General features: G+C 39.7%; 1 pseudogene; it reads left to right on the forward strand.

The window, feature by feature from the left end:
* The first annotated feature begins 19,893 nt into the window (after positions 1–19,893).
* On the forward strand, positions 19,894–20,080 carry LOC102725908 (cytochrome c oxidase subunit 7C, mitochondrial pseudogene; annotated as a pseudogene).
* The last annotated feature ends 4,271 nt before the right edge of the window (positions 20,081–24,351 follow it).

Consider the following 24,351-nt stretch of genomic DNA (forward strand, 5'->3'; position numbering starts at 1 on the left):
AAGCCATTTTTTGGAATTGGGTGAGAATTATTTTTTTACAATACTCACACTTTGCCTGTTATATGTTCACTATGTGTTTTCCTTAAAATCCTCTAAAGCAGAGGGTACCACTGCTACCCAGGGGTTTATTCCTGTGTCAAATCAAGGATGGTGGTAAACCTCTTCTCCCCCCCCACCCCCAACCCCCCAAAGCCTGAATGAACTTGCAGTTCCATGAACTCACCATTGTCTAGTTTGCGTCCAGGTATGGCTCACACCATTTATCTAGAGCCCCTTGTCTCTTGTTCCCTTCTTGTCCACACTGCCCATTTCTTTGCTACTCCTTATCAATCCAGAGAGCTTTCACTTTCCTTAAAGTTCAGTTTAGGGGCCGCCTCCTACAAGTGTCTATGCTTATCTCTGTTGTTGTTCTTGGTCTGTCTCTACCATTGCACTAAGAACTTATCAAAGACAGAAACGCTTTTGTTAAGTGTTTCTGTATGCAGACCAAGTGATAGTAACTACTAACAAGACTGGCCGACTGATCAAATATGGCCCTAGGTGTCCCTTGCTGTGTCAGGGTGAAGGAGAAACTAAGACTTCTGAATGGACCAAAAGATTAGTAGGTGTCTTCAGTGAAACAGCATATGTTGTATAGAGCACATTCTTCGAGGCTAGCTGATTCTGTGGAGTTTGAATCTTTCATTATCTTTGAGCTGTCCTGCAACTCTAGAGAGGGACATTGCAGAAAACTTGTAGTAAAGCAAATATTGTAGACGTGCGAAATATACCGTCTGGATGCTCAATTGCCTTCTCTGCCTCCACTGGAGAAGCCAGTGTTGTACCTCTTAAGCGAATAAATTTTAACATAGCTCATGAGCTTATATGTGATCTTTGAATTCTCCTTTGAACTGGTTATAACACCTTTTCTGATTCCCTCATTTGTTAAATATCTTTGACAAGTGTCTTATGTCTGTAGCAGTCCCTTTACCTTTTTTCTTTTAAAAATTATCCTTAAATAGTTGTGGAGATTTTCCAGTGGGATTATTTAAGGAAAAAACGCCTAATGAAAAACAAAGCTTCCCCTCTCATGAAGGAACTAAGGTTCTTTCTAGTTGTGGTATCCTTATGTTTACTTTTAAATGCTTTATTGTTACTTTAAGTAGGAAACAAGTACTTTCAGGTGTCTGTATAAGGTCCTACATTCATCAGACGTCCAAATTTCCTGACTATTTTTGCCTTAAGTCAAATTCTTAATATAGAAAAAAGACCTTTCAGGGTCTCTTTTATACCTGAAGCTATATTTGAGATTTCCCAGAAGATCTCTAGAAAATTGCAATGATTTATTTCTATAAAGTAATGCTAGAAATAATTAGGTTTGTATAATGAGTTGCCAAATCAGAAGACATTCCAGATTTCCCTAGGTTACATTCGAATACATAACATGTATTAACATAAATATTTCAGAAATTGTATGTTTTCATGGGAAGTTCCTAGAGATTGTCCAGTGCCCTCATGGTCCATAATAGGTTCCTATTGATCAGAATTCTGGTGGTAGTTTGCCTGATAATATTAGGCAAAAACAGTGTTGCCAGTCAACTTCAGTTATTTAAATGCTTGCTTGGAATAAACTTGCTTCCCTCCTCCCCACCCCAGGTTTATAGAGACCTAATTGACCTATACATTGTGAATTTAGGTATACAATGTGATGATTTGATATTTCTGTATTATACAATGATTACCACAATGAAATTAACATCCATCCCTCACATCACTTTTTTATAGTAAGAACATTTAAGATTTACAATCCTAGCAACTTTAAAGTATATAATATAGTATTGACTATAGTCCTCCTGCTATACATTAGAGCCCTGGAACCTTATAACTGGAAGTTTGTGCCCTTTACCCATGCCTCCCTATTTTCCCTACCTCCTCATACCCTAGGCAACCACCATTCTATGCTGAGTTCAGGGGTTTTTAAGATCCCACATATAAATGGGATCATACATTATTTGTCTTTCTCTAGCTTATTCACTTAGTGTAATGCTCTCAGGGTCCTTCCGTGTAGTCACAGATTGAAGGATTTCCTTTTTTTATGGATGAACATTTGTGTGCATTCATCCACTGATGAACACATCTGTTGTTTCTATGCCTTGGCTGTTGTGAATAATACTGTAATGAACACAGGGGTGCAGATTTCTGAGATCATGATTTCATTTCCTTTGGATACATACCCAGAAGTGGAACTGCTGGGATTATATGGTCCTCCTAGTTTTAATTTTTTGAGGAACCTCCATATTTTCCATAGTGGTCACACCAATTGGCATTGCCACCAACCGTGCACAAGGGTTCCCTTATCTCCACTTCTCCAATGCTTATTCTCTTTTGTCTTTTTGATAATCTGCTTTAGTTTGAATCTAGCATCTTCTAGGCCAGTGATTCTAAATTGGAGATGCACATCAGACTTACCCATAATTCTATAAAAACACAGATGCCTAAGCCCTACTCTAGAGTTACTGCATTTCTTTACTTGACATTCTTTATATAATCTCAGGATTACTGTACATTATAACAAGATTTCCTCTATAAAAATTCATGTATTTATAAATCAGGTGTAACATTTGAAAATAGACTCATTACCCTCAGACATTTTGCCTAAACATTGTTTGAAAGGGCTTTCTGTGGCACACAATCTCATTTCCTTGTCAGTAGCTTTATTCTGAGCTCTCCTCAGATCTGAAAATTAAGAAAACCTCACCTGTGTTACCTCTTCTACGGATTTTGGTTGACTGATTCTCACAAACAAAGCTGTCTTGGTGTTCCAGATACTTCAAACTATTGAATCTTCTAAGAGTAGAGTCTTGTGTGCAGATGGTGTTGCTTGCCAGTGGGCTGAGTCAGGATTTTCAAGCTTTCTTTAGTCAAGAAGCAGACAGCTTCCTGAGTCTGCTAACTCAAGATTTAGCAGAATGTGACCTAATTACATAGAACTGAATGAACTGATGAGGGCATATTTATTATGAATATTTGTTTGGAAGATTGATGTTTTTTTAATGTTAGATATGTAAGCAAGTTTTTTATTCTTAGGCTATCTGTAACCAATAAGTTAGCAGACCCTGCCATGGTGAACACACACAGCACTTTCAAATGATGTCTGATTCTCACTAAGCCCTTCCTTTTCACCTCCACTGGAAATGAGAAACTCTTACTAAATTTCTTTACTGTTGGACAGTATAATTTAAATATATTCAATCAGAACATGTACTTAGTACTAGGAGATGATTGGAAAAATTGGCATAGAGCCAAAGTCTAGCCTGGAATGTCTTGAGAATTGTTCTCATTTAATCAGGAATGATGTCACTTTTAAGGAATATAAAGTGGACTTATTTTATTTAGGGCTTTCTTATGAGTAGATGCCTATGAAAGCTCAGGGAACATTGGCCTGGAAGCTAGCGTAAGTGGGCCCAGTCTTTACAGGTGGTGGGGAAGACCAACCACCACCTGGGAAGCCAGGGGCCTTGAGACGGAGTTACCCACATAGGTACTGCAGGCTAAACTTGATGAGTTTTTTGGACTTGGATTCTAGCCTTGGCATAGTAAATCCTTGAAATGTTAAGTCCAACCTGACTTATGAAAATGAAAACTTCCCACCAAGGGCATGCCTGGGTGGTTCAGTTGGTTGAGCATCGTACTCTTGATTTTTTGGCTCAGGTCATGATCTTGGGGTCCTGGGATCAAGCCCCGCATTTTGCTCCCTGCTCGGCAGAGTCTGCTTGAGAATTCTCTCTCCCTCTGCCTCTCCCCCTACTCATGTTTGTGTAGACACTTTAAACCTTAAAAACAAAACAACTTTCCACCAGCTTGTTTTGACTGTTGAATACTATAGAGCTCTAGATTTCCAAAGCAAACTTGAGAAAACCTCCTGCACATATGCGAATGAGGCCAAATGAAATGAGACCAGTCTTACAAGGATGCTTTTTTTCTTCAGGATTATTCTTGATCAAGGGAGGAAGACTGTACAAAAAAATCATGAAAACTTAATTGGGCCTAGAAGATTACCAGGGATTTTCAGTGGAAAACTATGCATTATTTAGACTGTTCAAAATTATGATTCTGTGGGGTTTATTCTTTTATTGGTTTTGAGTTATTTACTAAATATGGCAGTTACTTAATATAAAGTCCATAGAAGTTAACTTGTTCTAGTGCAAATAATTGTTGTCTATATACATGGAGGTAGTTTTGTATCTGGCAGATTCAGTTGATTCCCTCCATCACAGAAGAAGCCAGTTTTGCATCCCTTAAGCAGATGTTTCAACATCGCTGATGGGCTTGCAGATCTGTCCTTATTGGTCTTTTGAGTCTGCTTTAAGGGGTTTGGGACCACTTGTTCAGGTCCCTCATTCATGAGTTAAATCTTTGACGTTGTTAGTATTCTAGCTGTATGAAAGTCAGGATTGTACCTTGCTTTGAAAAATTCTTTAACTACGGGCAAACCTTTCTGCTGGATAATGAGTCATTCCTGGGGGCTCAAGGAAAGGGGGTCACTAGGGAGCTGAATGGAGTTCTTATGAATCAGCTGGTAAAATCCCCTCAACATCTTAACCAGTATGTCTGTATCTGGGCATGCTGCCTGGACAGGAGCCCTGGTTAAATCTCAGCTTTCACAATAGTACATGCTTGGAGCAGGCACTCAAACTGCACCCCCCACCCCCCGTATTCAGTCACAGAAAAGACTCATGTAGGTGGTCAGATGGCTTGATGTTTACGTTCAAATTTGTTAATTTCACAATTGTACATAACTCCTAAAATAACCAATCACAATTTTTATTTTTTGTTCCCTGGAGACTGTTGGTAACATAGGTAAGGCAGTTCTTCCAGTTACTTCTGATTAAAATGACACATTTAGTAAGCATGTACTGTGTGCCTGGAACTATTATAAGCATGTTACTCCTGTTACCTAACTTAATCCTAAATAGACCTGAAAACAAGTCCCTCTTCTCGGATCCATTTTTAGGTGAGAAAAGTGAAGCCTGGGGCTATTAAATCGTTCAGGTTATACAGCCAGTTGCAGTTGAAAATCCTCACCCTTCTCTCTTTAATATTAAATTCAATATATTCAATTAGTCTTGTCAAAATTTTATTCTCATGAAATTCTTACAACAGTCCTATAAGCGAGGGGTTATTACCCCCATTTTGTAGGCGAGAAAATGGAGGTTAACTGGTCATTAAACTTGAAATTTATCACAACAGTTTGTAATTGGCGTACAGTTTTGTATGTGGTTTTCTGCTGAATTAGCCCGTTTTCTCCTTGTGTGCACATGTGATTTCCTACTTTAAATCTGTACAGCTGCTTGAACCTGCTTTTCCTATGCAATGGGCATGTGGCTTCAGGTGCTTGGCATGTCTACTTAATGTTTGGAGTGTTTGGCTTCATCCCTGTTGCAGTTGGCATATTTTCATTGAAGAGATGCCGAAACACACTCTTAAGGGCACTTGGGAAACTGCTGTTTTAGGAGGTTATTGTCCATATTTATGGAAGATCTACAGAATCTAGCTGACCAATTAAAACTATCACAAAGATGAGCCCAGAGACCAATGCCTTCTAGAGGAGGGGTGATTCCCTCTTTGTGTTTTGCCTTGTTATTCAATCTACTAATTAGCCTAAATGTACTTGTCACTGCCCCCCACCCCCCACCCCCACCGGTTTCCAGCACACTCCATCCGTGCCCTGCTCTGGCTTTCTGGCAAAATCAGAATTGCAGCTCTCCTGCTCCAGAGCTAATCTTGGTCTTGCTCCGTAATGACTTCCTCAGTGTGTTCTTGGCTGCCTCTAGCTTGATTTCAGCTGGTTTTTGTTCACTCAGTGGCAGATTGTTAAATAACATGTGTTTCTTATGCACCAAGTTCCTCAGCCATGTGGCATCTGACATTTTCATTACTGCTTGTCACAAACTTCAGTGTCTGCGATTGTAGTCCTTAGCTATTAGTTCAGTATTTACTTAATGCTGGGTCTTCGCTCTAGCTCACGGAGACCTTGCCAGGCCTTGGGGAGTCAGATCTATCCTCTTTCTTGTGCGAAAGCTGGAGCTCCATTCCTCTTTTTGGCACAGGAACACAGACCCGTGCCCCCTCTCCCCCGCACCCCCCCCCAAGCCTTGGGGCTTGTAAGGGGATGGATGGAGAGGAGGAGGTGCCCTCCCTCTCTTGGGCTCCAGCCTCTTTAGTTTGTGATTAGTGAATGTACTGCAGGCACTCTTGTTCCAGCATGTTCAAGATCAATCTCTCTTCTCCTCTCTTTCTGTTAATGGCCATCTCCCCATGCATTTCTTCTCAAAACCTGTAACTTTTTTTTTTTAATGCTGCCCTGCCAATTTACCCTAGCATCTCTCTTCCACCCTCATCCTGATATTCATCACCAAATTTTCCATTTAGTTTCTCTGTAATCATAGTTGTTTGTCCAAGAATTACATACAGGCAGCACCTCATCCCTATGCTTTCATGCGCTGGCCCATCACCATATTATGTTCTAGAAACATTTGCTCATGTGGAGGGGGTATCCCAGACAAGGTGTCTTTCTTAATACTACTCAGGCTTTGAATTTCACAACACTGGCAGCTCTGTTCCAGTGAAGGGAGCTGGGCCTTATTTGAGTTTCAGAGGCCATTTTTCTCTCATCCTCCCATGGCCTAGAGAATATATAGCTTAAGTCACCTGGTGCAGCTTTTCCTTAGTTGAATCTATTTTGCTTTTCAGGGGGATGTTTGCCTCCCAAGCAGGAGGAACTCTAGTAATTCTCCCAAGCAATTCTGACTGCTCTACTAATCAGAGGAATTAAAGTAAGAGTCAAATTATTGAAAATTCTCTATGCCTCCCACCTGCTCATCATCCCTACTGAGGCAAACCCATTCATTTTCCTTCTGGATTCCATTTTTGTCCTTGGAATCTCTCCATAGAGCGACTGGGGGAGAAGCAAAGGACTAGGTGACTCAAATTGGATTCAGCCTTCCTGCCTCGTGCTCTTCCCTAGCAGTGCTTCCTTTGGGTCTTTCCTATAGCCTATTGTCAGACTTGGCTTCTTAAAATGTCAAGTCACTACACTGCCTTCAGTAGCTATGGAAGCAGCTCATTACATTCAGAATAATGGCCACATTTCCCAGTCTCTCCTCTGAGCCTCTGTCTGCCCCATCTCCCACCAGTTACCTTGACTCACCTGTGCCCAGCTGGACGGCAGGAGCACTGCTCCTCATTACTGGAGATTGGCTGCTGCATTATTCAGTAGCTCTGTTCTGGATCTATACCTTTGTGTTCAGTGAAGTGGTTCTGTGCTTTGTGGGGTGCAAACACGAAAAGGTTTTATTTTTATTCAATCATTGGTTTAAACTGTGTTCTGTTCACTGGGTCTTTTGTCCTTTGGTATCTGGGAATGGCAGTCTATTAATTTTATGAAAATCTGGACCAATCTAATTTGAAACCTATTCCACACCTCCCCCCCCCCCCACCATGTTCAGGGTTGATCCATAGCCCCAGAGATTCCCACCCGCAGCAGCAAGCAGAGTGGTCTGCTCAGTCACTCCCTGTTTTTGCCCTCTGGGGAGGCTGCAGGGACAGTTCCCTATGGCTGATGGGGCTGGGCCTTTCCTGGCTGTTGCTGTTCTCTGCCCAGTATGAGGCATCCCTCACGCCCTGCTCTCTAGGGGCCTCTACCTTGTTGAATTCTCTCCTCAGGAGGGCAGGTAAGATCCACCTCCAGGTGGTCCATGGTGTGTGAAGGATTCCCCTCTTGTGTGGACTCCTAAGCCTCTACAAAGACCTAGAAACCACATCCCAAAGCCAGTCATTGACAACATCACTGGCAGGCAGAAATCCAAGTATGTTCTTGGAATTGGCTGTTCTTGGGTCATCTTTCTACTCAGGATAACAACAGAGAAAAGAATTCTTAAAATCCCGGGAGACGTATTTTGGGGTGTGCAGCTAGTGGTATATTTGATGGCTTAGCTTTCTTCTTTGGCTAAGTTAGCGGAGAGGACCAGGGAAGGGAGTGACTTGGCACAGAGTCCCTCTTCCTTTGTGCAGGAGGAGGAGTGTGCTTCCTTCTGTAAAGAACCCAAGTAGGGAAAACCAAGGCCTGGGCTCCTGATGACTGCCTCCTTAGGTTGCAGGAGCATTTGCTCACATCCCTGGATTTTTCTTCACCTCTTCTCTCTTCCCAAAAAGCTAGTCTTGCCTTTTTCTTACTTGGAGACCATCTTTTTCCCTCTCCTCTTACAGATGGCTGAAGCTAAGATCCCAGAGTACAATCAGCCTTTGTGCCTTCTAGGGTCCCTTCAAGTCCTGGTGGTGCTTTAAGTTTTTAAAAATTTTAGTTTTAAAATGAACATAGTGAAGTTGTCCTTTCTGATGTGCAGTTCTATGAATTTTCATACATGTATATATTCATATAACCACCACTTAGTTCTACCACTTAAAAACAAAATGAAACCCCCCCCCAACTCCCACCAAAAAAACCCAAAGCCCTCCCTGTGCCATCCCTTTGTAACTACACCCCTCCCTTAACCCTTTGTATCCCCCTGATCTCTCATCCGTCACTAGTGTTCTTTCCAAGACTGTGATCCAAGTGCAATCATATGGTATGTAACATTTTGAGGTTAGCATTTTTCACTTGGCATAATGCCTTGAAGAATCGTCCAAGTGGTAGATATCATTTTTTTGAGATATAATGGACATAAAATATTAGTTTCAGGTATACAGCATAATGACTTGATATATGTATATATCAATATGATCACCACAGTAGGTCTACTAACATCTGTCACCACAATTATACATGTTATTTTTTTCTTATGAGAATTGAAGATTTGTTTTTAGCAACTTTCAAATATACCATACAGCATTATTATAGTCATATTGTATATTTTATCCCCAGGACTCCTTTTATAGCTGAAAGCTTGTACCTTTTGACCACCCTCCCCACTCCCTGCCTCTGGCAACCATCAATCTTTTACCTATGATCTTTTGTTGTGATGGTGTTTCCAGAATCCACATGGAAGTGAGCTCATACGGTGTTTTTTTTCCTTGTCTTATTTAACTTAGCATAATTCCCTCCAGGTCCATCCATGTTGTCACAAATGACAGGATTTCCTCTTTCATGACTGATACTCTGTTGTATTTTCTTGATCCATTCATCAGTGAACACCTAGGTTGTTTCCATGTCTTGGCAATTGTAAATAATGTGATGACATGGAGGTACACAAGCTATCTTTTTATATTAGTGTTTCTTTGGGTAAATACCCAGAAGTGCTGGGTCATATTGTAGTTCTATTTAATTTTTTGAGGATGTCCATATTGTCTGTAGTGGCTGCATGTATTAACAGCTAATTCCTGTTTGTTGCTGAGCAGTATTCCATGGATGTAAGTTTCCTGGTGGTGCTTTTGGGACTGTGACTCTTCTCTCTAGGGCTGGATCCTGGTTTTCCTCTGAACTCCGTATTGATCTTGCTCAGCAATAATTACTGGCTAATCCCAGTCCCTAGCTTTCTCTTCATTGAAACAGCAAGTATAGCCAATGAGTTTTGTCCTTTATCTCTAGCTTTCTTTCTAGTAAGATGTAAATTTTTGGTTTCCTTTTTTTATTTAAATTCAATTAACATAGAGTATGTTAGTTTCAGAGGTAGAGTTCAGTGATTCATCAGTTGTATATAACACCCAGGGCTTATTACATCAAGTGCCCCCCCCTTAATGCCCATCACCCAGTTACCCCATCCCCACACCCCCTCCCCTCCAGCAACCCTAAGTTTGTTTCCTATGCTTAAGAGTCTCTTATGGTTTGTCTCCCTCTGATTTCATCTTGTTTTACTTTTCCCAGGTTTCTTTTACTAACCAGAATCCTGCTGTATGTATTCTTTGTGCTTGTTGGAGATGTTCTCAGTCTAGCATACTCCTTTTATCCATTATATATTCCACAGAATTAGTGTTGCTGTTTGGGTTGCCTCTTATAATTATGCCCACTTTTGTGCATAAATTTGGGTACAGGAGCTGGAATTTGAGAAGAATGTCAGTTTGAGCCCTTGTCAATCTGAGGTGAAGGCGTGTTGACTTGGCATTAAGCAGGTGGCAGGCCGTGCATGCTCACTTGGGCAGGAGGGCAGCTGGACTGAATTTGGAACCCACAGGTCGATGGCATTGTGACAAGGATGTGGCTGGTTTTACTTCTAACTTTTTTTTTCTGGGGAAGCTCTATCTCCTTCTATTCTAAATGAAAGCCTTGCTGGATAGAGTATTCTTGGCTGTAGATTTTTTTCCTTTTAGCACTTGGAATTTATCATGCAGCTCTCTTCTGGCCTGCAAAGTTTCTGCTGAAAAACTCACTGATAGCTGTATGGTGTTTCCCTTGTATGTAACTGCTTTCCTTTCTCTTACTGCTTTTAAGATTCTCTTTATCACTACTTTTGACCATCTTATTTACTTTGTCTTGGTGCAGACCTCTTTGGGTTGGTTTTGTTGGGGGCTCTCTGTGCCTCCTGAATCTGGATTTCTTTCCTTCCCCAGATTCAGGAAGTTCTCAGCTATTATTTCTTCAGAAAAATCTTCTGTCTCCTTTTCTTGCTCTTCTCCTTCTGGGATCCCTATCATGTGACTTATGCTTGACTGTGTCACTGAGTTCCCTGGGTCTATTCTCATTTTGCATATCTTTTTCCCCTCTCATCCTCTCAGCTAGATTACTTTCCATTATTCTCTTCCAGGTGGCTGATCTGTTCTTCTACTTCCTCTTGTTTGCTATTTATTCCAGGTGGTCAATTTTTATTTCCATTTAGTGAGCCCAAGATCTCTAATTGGTTCTTTTTTACATCTCCTATCTCTTGGAGGGTCTGATGGAGGTCCTGCACTCCTTTCTCAATTCTAGTGAGTATCTTCATGAGCATTACTTCAAGTTCACTATCAGACATATTATCTTCATTTTGCTTAGGTCTCTTGCTCTGATTTTGTTCTGCTCTCTAATTTGGGACATATTCCTGTCTCCTCATTTGGTCTATTGTGTCTGTTTCTATGTGTCAGGAAAGTCTGCTACATCTCCTGCACTTGAAAGTAGTGGCTTTATGAAGAAGAGGTCCTGTAGTACCCCACAGTGCAAGGTCTCCTTTTCACCAGAAAATTGTGCTTCAGGGGTATCTCCTATATGTGTTGCTATAAGGTTGTGGTGGAGCTGTTTGCCTTCAGGCCAGCCTGCAATGGCTCTCTGCCTGTTGTGGCCAGTCTGGTGGCTGTGGTGTTAGTGGGCTGGTCCAGGACTGCCTTGGGCTTGAGTTGAGTCAGAGCAGGTGTTTGCCAGAGATGAAGTAGCACCAAACTGCAGGCACTTTCTGTATTGTCCCCTGAGAAGCTTTTGTTGGTGGGTGGGGCCTGCAGTCAGACCAGCTGCCTGCCCCCAGCCCACTGCTGGGGTCACAGTCAGACTGGTGTGTGGTTATCTTCTCTCCCTGGAGCAGGGCTCACTTTGGAGTGATGCTGACCCTTGTCTGGGCTGAGCGCACACTGCCAGGCTTGTGGCACCACTTTGATGGGATCTTGCCAAGAGCGATCTGAGGGGGTGGATCTGCTTCGCTGTGGCCTCTTGTCTATGTCGGGCTGTGGAGTCTGTTCTGTCAGTTTTTGGGTTGCTTTCTAGGTTATTTATGCATTCTCTAGGTGGACACGTGGCAAGAGGTGAGCCCAGGGTGGTCCTAATCCATCATCTCTGGAAGATGTGATTTTTGCTCACTCCAGTTTAAAGCTTCCCTTGTTCAGAGACTCAGGGCAAGTTCTCATTTAATCTTTATTACAACTTTATATGGAGGAGGGAGAGACTGGAGTTGACATCTAATCAGTGCCTACTATGTGCCAGGTACTTCAGATCATAACATTTAATCTTAGGAACTTCTGGGAAGAGGATTCTCATTTTCAACAGGAGTAACCTGCAGCTCAGGTTAAATGAATTGCCTAAAGACAGCTAGGAAATAGTGCATTAGGATTCAAACTCGGGTTGATCAAACTCTTTCCACCATGCCTTCTGCATAAAACAAAGGAATCTAGGAAGGGAGAGGTATACAATTTATATGGTGCTTGTATTCTTTTTCTAGGGCTCCCATAGTAAAATACCACAAGTTGGGTGGCTTAAAAACAAACTGTTTCACAGTTCTGGAAGCTACAAGTCCAAAATCAAGGTATTGGCAGGGAATCCTTTCATCCCTCTTCCTGGCTCCTGATGGTTTGCTGCCAATCTTTGGCATTCCTTGACTGGCAGCTACAGAACTCCAATCTGTCTTGTTACATGGCATTTTCCTTATGTCTGTATATGTCCAGCTCATGGGGACACCACTCAGACTGGATTAGGGACCCACTCTATTCCAGTATGACTGCATCTTAATCATTTACATCAGCAATGACCCTATTTTCAAATTGGGTCACGTTCTGAGATGCGGGGGGAGGGGGTTGGAACTTAAACATGTTTTTAGGGGGATGTGATTCACACATAATGCCTATTGGTGTATTGGGGTTCATATTGGACATTTAGACAATCACATGGTAGAAGTATCCTTACCCTCCCAATTTTTTTTTTTTTCTGTGTCAAATTTGGCTGGCTCACTCTGAAGCATTTTAAAGTAATAATTTGAAAAATGCTTTTCCGTAAGAGCCCCAGTAAGAATTATAATGTTCATATTCTAGTACAAACCTTATAATTGATAAAATGGCTGAATTGAAAAGTCCATGCCCTCTGAATAGTCCCCTGCATGGCAGTGTAAAGTTAGGTTAAACTTTGTAGTTTTCAGATCTCATTGTTTAGATGTCTACACTTTGTCTAATCTTTTCTGATTTTCAGAAGAACCCCCTTTTTTTATTAAAGATTTTATTTGACAGAGACAGCGAGAGAGGGAACACAAGCAGGGGGAGTGGGAGAGGGAGAAGCAGGCTTCCAGCCGAGCAGGGAGCCTGAAGCGGGGCTCAATCCCAGGACCCTGGGATCATGATGTGAGCCGAAGGCAGACGCTGAATGAGCCACCCAGGTGCCCCAAGATGAACCAGTTTTTGAGCACATGCTTTGTGACTCTTGATCTGTCAGGCTCAAAATGGCAATAAGCTATGGCTGCTATTCCATTACTTTTAAAACATACTCAAGGAACATAGCATTTTCTAAACTTTCTGTGAATGAGAAGAGTGGAGAAGACTCACATGGGGCCTTTCAATCACATAGCTCAATGATTATCATTGAGATTTTCTTAAAATCCTTTTCTTCAATGACACAATGCTATTTTATTTTTTTTTATTTTTTTTTAAAGATTTTATTTATTTATTCATGAGAGACAGACAGAGAGAGAGGCAGAGGGAGAAGCAGGCTCCCAAGGAGCAGAGAGCCCGATGCGGGACTCGATCCCAGGACCCTGGGATCATGACCTGAGCCGAAGGTAGACGCTTAACCATCTGAGCCACCCAGGCGCCCGACACAATGCTATTTTAAAAACCATTTTTATAAATTGTTACGGACATTCTCTCTAACGAAGTTAATTGGTTATTGCCTTTTTAAATTCAGCTTTTCCCTAAAAACACATCTTGTAAACTATCCCATGTGACTTAGTGCCATGTTGAATTTGAAATTCCAACTCCCTAGACAAGGATCATGCCTAATACTCCTGTCTTACCTGTTCATCTCAATAAATACAACTATACATTTTACACCTACAGTGCCTAAGTACCAATTCCCATTTTTGTAAGAATTAGCCATTAGTCTTTCCTAGAGCTATTGGTAAAGAATATGCTCAAGTGCATTAAAAGCCCATCTGATAACTTCGACAGAAAATCTAAGGTGTGAATATGCAAGAAAAGTGCATGAAATCTTTAAAGCATTTTTTTTGGAACAACTTAATAGCTAATTATCTAGTTCTTATTACATGTGTATTCCTGTCCTTACAGCAGAATCATCAGAAGCAGTTGTAGAGTATTTTACATCAAGCCGATCTTCTGACCATTTTCTCCTCTCGTTGATTTTGACCAAACTTCTATATGGTAATGGAATATCCTAATGCATTATAATCTTTAGGAGTTTCTTGGAGATAAAAGAATTTCAGAAATGGCAATATCTTTAGGTGACTTGAAGCAAGACAGCTATGTTTTTAAAGATAAAGTCAAGAGAATGACCTAGAAATAAGAATTTTAGCATCTTAAGATTTTTTTACTTGCAGAACATTTGGAAATTCAAAGTTTAACTATTGCTGCTCTATTTGAATTTGGCTATTTATACTATCCAACACTAGACCAGAATCCCAAAATACTGGGCCTCAGTGTTTTATTCATCCAGAAACTCCTGGAGCTAATAGGACAGGGGGGTGGTTGGGAGCACAGACTCTGAAGCCATACTTCCAGCAACTAATCCTGTGACTTTGGGCCTCTGTCTACCCTCCTGAAGATTAAATGAATCCGTCAAGTTCTCAGAGCAATGCTTGGTACACAGTAAATGCTACTTGAGTCTTACTATTCTTCCAGGCTGGCTTTGTTCCTGTACTAGCTATGTGATCTATGGCAAATCCTTTAAACTTAGGTTTTGTTATTTACATTTTACACAAGTCACAAGCTTTTAATGAGGATTAATTTAGATATTTTATGTAGAAATCCCATGCGCCACATAGCTTACTGCTTCTAACTATGCTGGACTGTCTATATACTCTAAGGGTTTTATTCAAGACCTTCTGGTCACAGAATGATGAACATGTCTTCAAAGGCTCTTTAAAACCCATTGTTCCCTGGGAGTTGTTTAGAAACTGAACAATCTAAATCATTACTGCTAGTTTAACATGTTGGTTATTACTACAATATATTATGTATATATGTATTGAAGTGTATCTGACCACTTCTTATAATTCAAGCCATAATCCTAGAGCAGTTCATCAAGCCATAAAGTATCAAAATCTGAGTAAAAATGAAGTAGGAGACAACATTTTTACTTTCAATATCCTCATTCTATTAGAATAAATAACAATCTGGTTATATAAACCCCAGCCATGACTTTCACAACATTGAGCTTTTAACTTAAAAATATTGTCACATAGGGGCGCCTGGGTGGCTCAGTTGGTTAAGCTGCTGACTCTTGATTTAGGCTCAGGTCATGATCTCAGGGTTGTGAGATCAAGTCCCCTGTTGGGCTCCACGCTGGGTGTGGAGCCTGCTTAAGATTTTCTCTTCTCCCTCTGCCCCTTCCCCATCCATGTACACATGCATGAGCTCTCAAAAAAACCCACAAATATTTAAAAATATTGTCACCTAAAACTAATAGGATATTGTATGTCAATTATACAGTTTTTTAAAGTGTATCTTTCCACTGTGGGTGGAAAAGTAATATAGTAAAAATATAGCCTAATGTTTTATTGAAAAGGGTTAAAATATTCTGTAGTTTTCTCTGAAGCTTGAACTGCCTACATCCTTAGGAACAATTTGGGGACATTATAAGACTTACTGAGGTGATAATATCAAGTTTGAAAGGTAATATTCTTTATCATTTGTGAGTATAGTAATTTCAAAAGAGTGCTATGACCTTGTTTTGTGTTTCTAAGCAGCCTGACTCATTCGGTTTTTGGGTTTCCTGGTTCATTATGTGATCATCATTCCATATGGTGGTGTTATCTTCCAGCTCATATTTTCATCCACCAGCACTAGCTTGTTGCCCATTTAATGATGCAGAAATTCAAATTCATGGAGGGCAGTTTCAGATGTTAAAACACCATTGCAAATCTACCTAAGGAAAATGAGGAAAAGAACATTTCTGCATTCAGGGCGAAATGAGTCTTTATGCTAAGGAAAAATTCTTGACCCTCCTCGGTTCCCATGCCATATAAAAACACCCAATTATAGAATGCCTAAAATAAGAATTTTAGGGTTTGTAGCCTACTCTGAATTAAGGGAGGAATGTATTTTAACTCTAGCCATGTGTGTTAGGTTTACCAAATTGCCATAAACCTCTCATTTGTCAAAATGATTCAAAAAGAACAAACGTGTTTCCACAGGTATCTGAGCTTCCCCTTAAGATTTTTTTAAACCTTAAAATCGAGTTCTCTTAAATCAATGATTTCCATGCTTTAAACATCTGATACATGCTAGATTTCCTTAAATTGAAGATGGCAGAATCTAACACAAGTTTAGCTATTTTGGTGGGTAATGACAACAAGAACCATACCAAGCTGTGCACTCCATCACTGAGCAGAATTCTAAACCTTTGGTATGAAGTCCATGAATCCCAAAATCTGCGGCCTGGTTGGGAACCTACAGCCATGTGACCACCATTCATGGTCTTTGAAGCCATTACCAAACTATGCTTCAGTTAGGATCCTTCAGATACAGGAAGGTTGCCCAATCCTTTTTTTGGTAGGCTGGAGAGCTACGCCCATGACTGCTCAGTGGGTGCCTTTTCAGAAAGAGGTGAATGGGTTTTTTTGTAAATTAGATTCCTAGCTTCCCTTTCCCATTACTTCTGTCTGGGAATTAGTCTTTTTTTCACACAGTAGGTTGTATTACGTGTTTTAAACTTTGCCTTGGTTTCCTTTGTGGGATTGAAAACAGACTCTTACTATTTCACTGATTCTCAGATCCAGCTCTGTCATAGCCAGGCAATATCTAAACTGCTAGAAAAAGGTGTTAGTAGGTGATGAAGTATAGCCACTGAGTGAATGGATATTTTTTTAAGTGGATGGTCACCCTTGTTTACCTAAATAATTAGGTCCCAGATGCCCTACAAATGGCTGTTTTCAAAAGTTGTAAGAAAAGTTCATGCATCCTGATTTGAATATGCTTTTGGGGTCATCCTTGATTCTTCTGTTATATTCTAGGACTGCTAACAGAAAGCTCAGATCCTGTAATACTTCATAGTTCATGATCCAAAGCCATGCTTCTAGGTATTTCCAGATGCTTAAATGTGTTTGAAACATACAAAATGTGCTTATTTGTCAAATATTTAAAAATCTATATTGTCACCTGGGGCATATATAAATACATGGGCAGGAAAAGTATCCCTGATCCTCATTGGTCAGCTGCTATATCCTCTGAAGGCTAAAATCTAGTGGCTGGGAGAAAGAACTTGATAGAACAGTTTTTAATTTCTGCCTCTAGCACCGACTTGCCGGAATACCTGATACTGGTCACAAATCTTCCGTGCCTTCTTTATCTCTGGATGGCAAGCACATATCCCTTTCTCTGAAGGTCACCTGCAGATTTAATTAAGCCTGAGGAAGTAGCTGGATGCTTGCTGTGAAGTTACCAGCCAAGTAAGAACTTTAGTTTACCTACCAAATATACCAACCAGAAAGCCAAATGGCATTACTTTGCTCTTTCTCCTTGCCTCATTCTTTTCCTATCCAGATTTCAAAAACTTTTATTGAAATGAAACGTTTCCTTAATGAGATCAAGAATATTTGTGTATATGCACATAACTACTCAGGTCATGGCTCATCTTGGAGTGGATATCTAAGGAATGAAAGGAGCCAACATAGATAATATATTTTAGAGTATGAGCAAATGATTTAGGTAGGTTGGGGGGCAATTATTGGCTGGGAGCTCTGAATGTGGGTTTTTCACAGCTGTGAGTCGAATGTACAGTGACAGGAATCACAGAGCAGTCCATCATGCTATTCTCTTTGTGCACTGGTCAAGAACATTTGATGTACCATTTATAAAGTCTGCTATGTCCTTCCCAAACACTGATTAAGTATAAAGAAATGCAAGGAGACATGTTCACTTTCTTGTGGACTGCTGATACCCTGGGTCACATGGTATTTGGATAGAATGATTCAAGGGCCCTTCACAGCTAAGGAGAGGAAGAGTCCGTTGAGTTTTGAATGTTCCATTGTGCGGTTGATGCATTTCACAGTTCTAACTCAAGCCACCCTCGGAAGAGTTTCTCCTTCCATGCTTTTGGAAGAAAAGACAAGAGTTTTTAATATTTCTAAAAATGTGCATGGGCAGATACCATTTCATTGTCCTCTTCCCTAGTTAAATGCATGAACCTGAGTCAGCAGCCTTCTCTTGAATCTGTCATTTCGGAGTTTTCATCTGAAGTACTTTCCATTGAATCTTTCGTGAAGGTAGTCTTACTTCAGGTCTACAGATCATTGCATAGGTTTTCTCCAAATGCCAAACTTCAGACTAAGCTTATTCATTCTCAGTCCTATCCCTGTGAAAGAACCCTGCTTCTTTACCTGCTTTCAAGGTTCAAAACAATCCAGTTGTTAAAAATCCTTTTCTTTGATCTTGGAACATTTTCTTTCCACATCATCTCCTGTGCTCTGTAACACTCTGAATTACCTTCTAACCTATAGGTTTCATAATTATAGTCAGTGGTGGTTAGTCATATCCAGAAATCAAACCTCTTTATATTCTGCCTTAGCTAAGTAGCTAAAACATATAGTCAGTACAGAATGATGTAACTTCAAAAGGGAGTAACAGGGGTGCCTGGGTGGCTCAGTTGTTAAGCATCTGCCTTTGGCTCAGGTCGTGATCCTGGGGTCCTGGGAACGAGCCCCGCATCGGGCTCCCTGCTCCGTGGGAAGTCTGCTGTTCCCTCTCCCACTCCCCCTGCTTGTGTTCCCTCTCTCTCTCTGTCAAATAAAATCTTTAAAAAAAAAAAAAAAAAAGGGGGGGGAGTAACAGTGTGGTCAGATGAGGGCTACATGGCTCTCTATCCAAGGTGCCATTATGCTGTGTTATTACTATAGCCCATGATCTATCTCCCTATTACATTCAGCACTTCATAGACTTGGTAAGGCTGACTCATGCTAATCAAAATTGTATGACACTAAAGTATATAAAACATAAGGAACATTAAAATGGGGATATGCTTTTCTCATGATGGAGAGGAATACATTTACCAGCTTCCCTGAAAAGTGGACCTAACTAGAGGTGCCTCGTGAGTGGAGTGAAAAGACAGCCTTGAGGCATATTTCAACAAAGCTATTCTAGACCTGTTGAACCATCCATCATTACAGATTACTATGAGAACCAAAAAGTAGGTCTTTTATGGGATTGGATAAAGTCAACTTTAGGCTCTTCACCCTCCTGCCCTATTCTTGAGGCTGACTGTCCTCCTTTTATTCATTTTTTTTTCTCCAAATGGGGTACAGTTGTATTCCTGCCTTAAAAATCATAAGCCTCTTCCAAATCTGCTTTCCTTCTATTGTATTCAGGTCTCTCTAGTTTCCTGAGATACAAATTTAAAGAACCTCCTGGGGTACCACTACAAGGCTGATCTTGTTTATTGTTTATAGACTTAATCTGTCCCTGGGTGGGTGGCCTGATCTTGATGTCTCCATGGTCCACCAACATAAAATTACTAAAATTATTTGACAAAACGCATATGCTTTCTAACCAACTTCTTTAGTGTTTTGTAAAATAGAAAAATGAAGGTATGTGATGCAAATGCTCTATAGTAGTGAAACTGGAAAGTATAGAAGCTCAGCTATAATTCTGTAGATCATTAGTCATTAACCAAATAAACTTGTTTTGTGGAAATTCCTCCACTATATCCTAATTGCTAATTATGCAATAGAAATCTGACAAGGAATTCACTGTTTTATGGAATAATGTAATGTATTTTGAGACTCTGAAGTGTTAGAAAAATAATTTCTTATCGAGGTTATTGATTAAAAGCTTTAGATTGACTTATGAGGGTAGTTTTCCATGACTCTTGTAGGAGAGAAAGAATTTCTTCTGCCCTTTAAGATCCTTCTAGCTGGACTAAATCATATTGGTGTAAGACAGATTAACAGTAGAAAATCAAAATTTCGTATGTAGACTCCACACAGATATGGACATTCCAAAGACAAAATGAGGTATGTCACTTGAAGGAGAATAGGATTTTCTACTGTCTTGGGTCTCTGCGCCTTTCACAGAACTTCGAATAGCTCTATGTTGGGACAGAGCATCCAGAGGTTTACAAACTGGGTGTTCCATAGGAGCCACTGTGAGGAGGTCCTAGGGAAGAATTTGCCATTTTCAGTGGAAAATGAGTGGGGGTTAATAATTATGACTGTGTACTTTGGATCTGGATTTGCTACACCATTCTATAGTAAGACACCAACTGCTTAAGAAATAAGGATGTTTAATTCATTAAACAGATGTGAAAAGGAGCATTTTAAGAGGGTTGGTTTCTTTGGAAAATGGATCAAACTCTTGAATTCATACTAGATAGGTTTGTAAATGCATGAATCCTTAATATCTTTTCTGAAACATGGAATGTAGTTGTTTACTTTTTCTTTGGGAAATATTCCAGTATTTGGTCAAAATGTGTGTGATTTAGCTTGTTTTCTTGGTTTTATATTTTGATATTTTTATTAATTTTTGATTATTAGGTCAGGACCTTGTTGGTAATTTCTATTAAAAAAAAAAAAAATGCAAACCGGAGTACCTGGGTGGCTCAGTCAGTTGAATGTCTAACTCTTGATTTCAGCTCAGGTTATGATCTGAGGGTGGTGGGATCAAGCCCTGCAAAGGGCTCTGTGCTAGGTGTGGAATCTGCTTGAAATTCTCTCTCCCTCTGCATCCCCCCCCCCCCATGCTTGCTCTCTCAAATCTTTTACAAAAACAAAAAACAAAACTGAGAATGGGGGTATAAGGGTTTGGTACTTGAAAGGGAAAGAATGCAATTTATAGGAAGATGAAAAAGTAAATTTTTGGTATATATTTGCTAGGCCTTTCAGAAACAACAGGACAAAGGATTTTGATTACAGTGGCCTTGCTAGGTTTCTCCCTGTCTACCATATGTAATTCACATCATAATGTAGTTCTCTATGCTGAAAGCTCTTTTCTTGGAGCAGGTTCTCTATCTAAATTCTTTCAGGCAGCTGTGGGGGAGGTAAAGATCTTTTCTTGCATCTGGTGTATTTTGATTGCTTTTAAGTCAAAAATAATCTTCATGCCAAAGTGGCCCATCTTAAGGCAGCCTGTCCTTGGCCTCTACACTCATAATCACTTTTCTCTTTCAACCACAGTGTTTCCAGTTTTCTTAAATGTTAATGACTAGAATTGAGCAAGTATATAATTTGGTCTGCAAGTAAGCTCTTTTGATTTCAAGGCTCCAGTGTTTTTTGTTTTGTTTTTTAATACATCATACTTTTGGTGCATAACAAAATTGTGGGGAACTGAAACTCAGGGTATTTCTTACAAATCCTGATGACAAACCAAGTTGCCCTTTCCTATGCTGGCACACAAAATTCCTTTGATTCTAGGTGCAAAACTTTCCATGTATCCTTGTTAGGTCCCTTTGTTGTGTGGGTTTGGCCTTACTCCCTCAGGGCCTTTTTAAATTCTTATTTCACCATGTAGTGTATTTACCTGGTATAATGTAACGAGGAAAAACAAAAGACCCAGGCCTTCTATACCTCAAAATAAGACATTGATAAAAATACCATATTCTAAAAGCCCAGATAGAGGATATGGTGTCACAATATAGGGTTGTATTTCATTAGTTTGTTTGTTCAGTGTTCATGGAAATGTAGTACATGTTAGGCATTGTGCTAAGCCTTGTGGAGTCTTGGTGAATAAATGAACAAGGTCTTAGCTTTTATGAAGCTGAAATTTCATGGGGGAGATGGAAAATCATGTGGTAGGAAACAGGGAGAGGGTAGAACATGACAGTTGGGTAGGTGGCCATCTAATTTAGAGAGAGTTTCTGAATAGGTGGCATTTAAACTAATGCCTTCAGTTTGACAAGGAGTCAGCTATTCAAAGAGCTGCAAGAACATTCCAGGCAGAAGGGAATAGAAGATTCAAACAGGAAGGAATGAGCTTGACTAAGAATAGAAAGTGACTAGCATGACTGAAGCTTAGTGAACCAGGAGAGAAGTAGGTGGGGCAGACCATGTAGGACATTGTAGATCACAATATGGAGTGTAAGTTTTTTTCTTTTCTGGATTGCCAATAGCTTCTGAATAAGTGTTCAACTAGTAAATAATCTAACATTACTCCTATCCAAGCCACGTTTCTCCATGGCATTCATGAGACTATCATGAGAAAGTATCAGATATATGGCAGAATCCTGGTTTACTCTAGAGTTTTTCCTGATGCATAATTCAAAACAAAATCCCTTTAATATTTTTAGTGAATTGTTAGCTTGCTCAGTTCTTTAAAACAACTCGATGAATCCATTATAGAATTTTATCAGAGATTAGAGTCAAATTGAATAGTCTATAATTTCTAGAAGTTAGGTTTTTGAAACTTGAGCTAAGAATTTTTGCATCTTCAGTTTATTCAAATTTCTTTCTCCCCTGATTGCACGAAGATGACCACAAATAGTTCTTGATTGAACTTACAAGATGGTTCAATACTTGGCAAGATAGTTCACTCTATTTAAAGTAACTAGATTTTGTCTCACTACAGATATATCAGAATTTGTTCTGGTTCATTTAAGTCTGGAGGCACTTCCCTTAATAAGAAGAAGGGAGCAGAATTATTAACTGGCTCTGTCCCCTCTCTCATCTGGTAACTTCATGTGTCCCAATAGTTCATGACTAACAGGCCAATGTTCCCTCACCTTGTGTTGAGCATTGCTAACATACCAAACAAATGTCCTCTTAAAGATAGCAGTTAGCAATTTTTTCTTGACAAATATTTTGTTGGAATAAACTAGATTCCTGAATTCCCTAATTATCTGTCTTCAGAAAAACAGATAGTGTGTTTCACTTTCTTTGCCTGCTTCTGTGGGCAATGGCAACCTGTGCTGTGGAGAAAGCAAGAGAAATGGCATTGCAGTTCCTTTTCCAAACTGGGAGCAAAGGGCAGGCAGTGAGGTGTGCTGAACTCCTCTCCTGTGTAACCATGGGAGCTAGAAGTAGTTGGCTAGGACTGTTGACTTCCCAGTTGGAGGTTCTAACCTTTGTGGTTGACACCTGAGTGAAACAAATCTGTAATACAAAGCTTAGGTTAGACATTTAAGTCTTCTATCTCTAAAAAGCTAAAAACAAGGATGACTACAAGTTATCTGGCCCCTAGTTTTCACACCCATGAAATTAAGAGGTTGGAAAAGTAATCTGAGACTCCTTCCAGCTATAATGCATAAGAAAATGGTTTTAAATCCTGAATAGAAAGTTTTTTCTTTGCAGAAATTGAGGCAGAGCTGTGATACTTTTTTTTATTATTATTATTCAGCAATTTTATGTATAACTTAAGGCACTAGAAAATTGGATCAATTTTCTTTGGAATTTTCAAATAACTTAAAATACATCTCATTTATCAGTTAATATCCTCTCTGCCATATAAGGTAGTATTATGCTGGATGTTAAAAATGACCAAAACTCGCACAATCATTTGTAAACCATTTTCCCCACTGAAAGATTGTTATGATCCCACTTTTAGTTTTCTTGCAACCAAATACTGGAAGAAGGTGTTCACTGAATCTTCAGTCTTCTGTGATGCCCAGTTTGAATAAACAATGCATTTTATTGCAATAACATTTTTCACCAAATGATACATAGACAAATGATTCTTAAGCTGTATAAAACTTTGGGAACATCTTTGCAAAGAGTGCCAACCCCTTTTTTTAGATGTTGGTTTCTTAAGCTGAAATACTCATTTTATCTAGAGGGAAAATGCTACCAACATCAATTCCAGTTGAACTTGATATGCTTTTAATCCAGAGACTTAAACAAATAGTCCTAGAATGTATATCAGATAAGCTAGATGTTAAAGATAAAAGTATTAATCTTTAGTCTCCTCAATTTTTATGGGCTATTTGGTTAAACATCATCACTCAGGCTATTCCTGATCTGAAATAATGATTAGGATAAAATTTCCCAAAGAAAATATTCAGTCTTTATAATTTGTACCAAGGCTTGAAGAAAAAGTTTGAGAGGTAGCTAAAGGTTGTGTTAGACAATATTCTGATTTGAGGGGATCAGTAGGGGGGTGGTGGAAGGAAGGAAGAAGAGAGCCCATGAAAACACTTTCCTTTTCTGTTCGTCAAATACTATCTTCATCTCACTTTTATGGATGCTTGCTTCGGAGTCTCAACTAATCTTCTAGTGTAATGTCTTTGAATACTGAAAAGTAATTTGCAGATGTTTCATAAATTGACTATAGAACCGATTTTTTTTTGGTAGGCAATACTGAAGCAGGATATCAAGGTTATTTCAATACACACTTAAATAAATTGATGTATTAACTTCATTAATTGTTATAGAATGAATGCCTGGAAGACTGGACCTAGATGAATTCAGATTCTGATCTTTGTTCCCACCCCAAGGACAGGAATAAGAGACCATTGTCTGTTTTTCTTAAATTTTTTGTAAACTTTAAGAAGCAGTACTGTGAACACACAAGTTTGGTGTTAGTGTAAAATAAACTAGCATGCACTGCCCGTCTCCAACTGTG

This window comes from Leptonychotes weddellii, chromosome 13 (assembly GCF_054177405.1).
Source record: "Leptonychotes weddellii isolate Sample4059 chromosome 13, ASM5417740v2, whole genome shotgun sequence".
Lineage (NCBI taxonomy): Eukaryota > Metazoa > Chordata > Mammalia > Carnivora > Phocidae > Leptonychotes > Leptonychotes weddellii.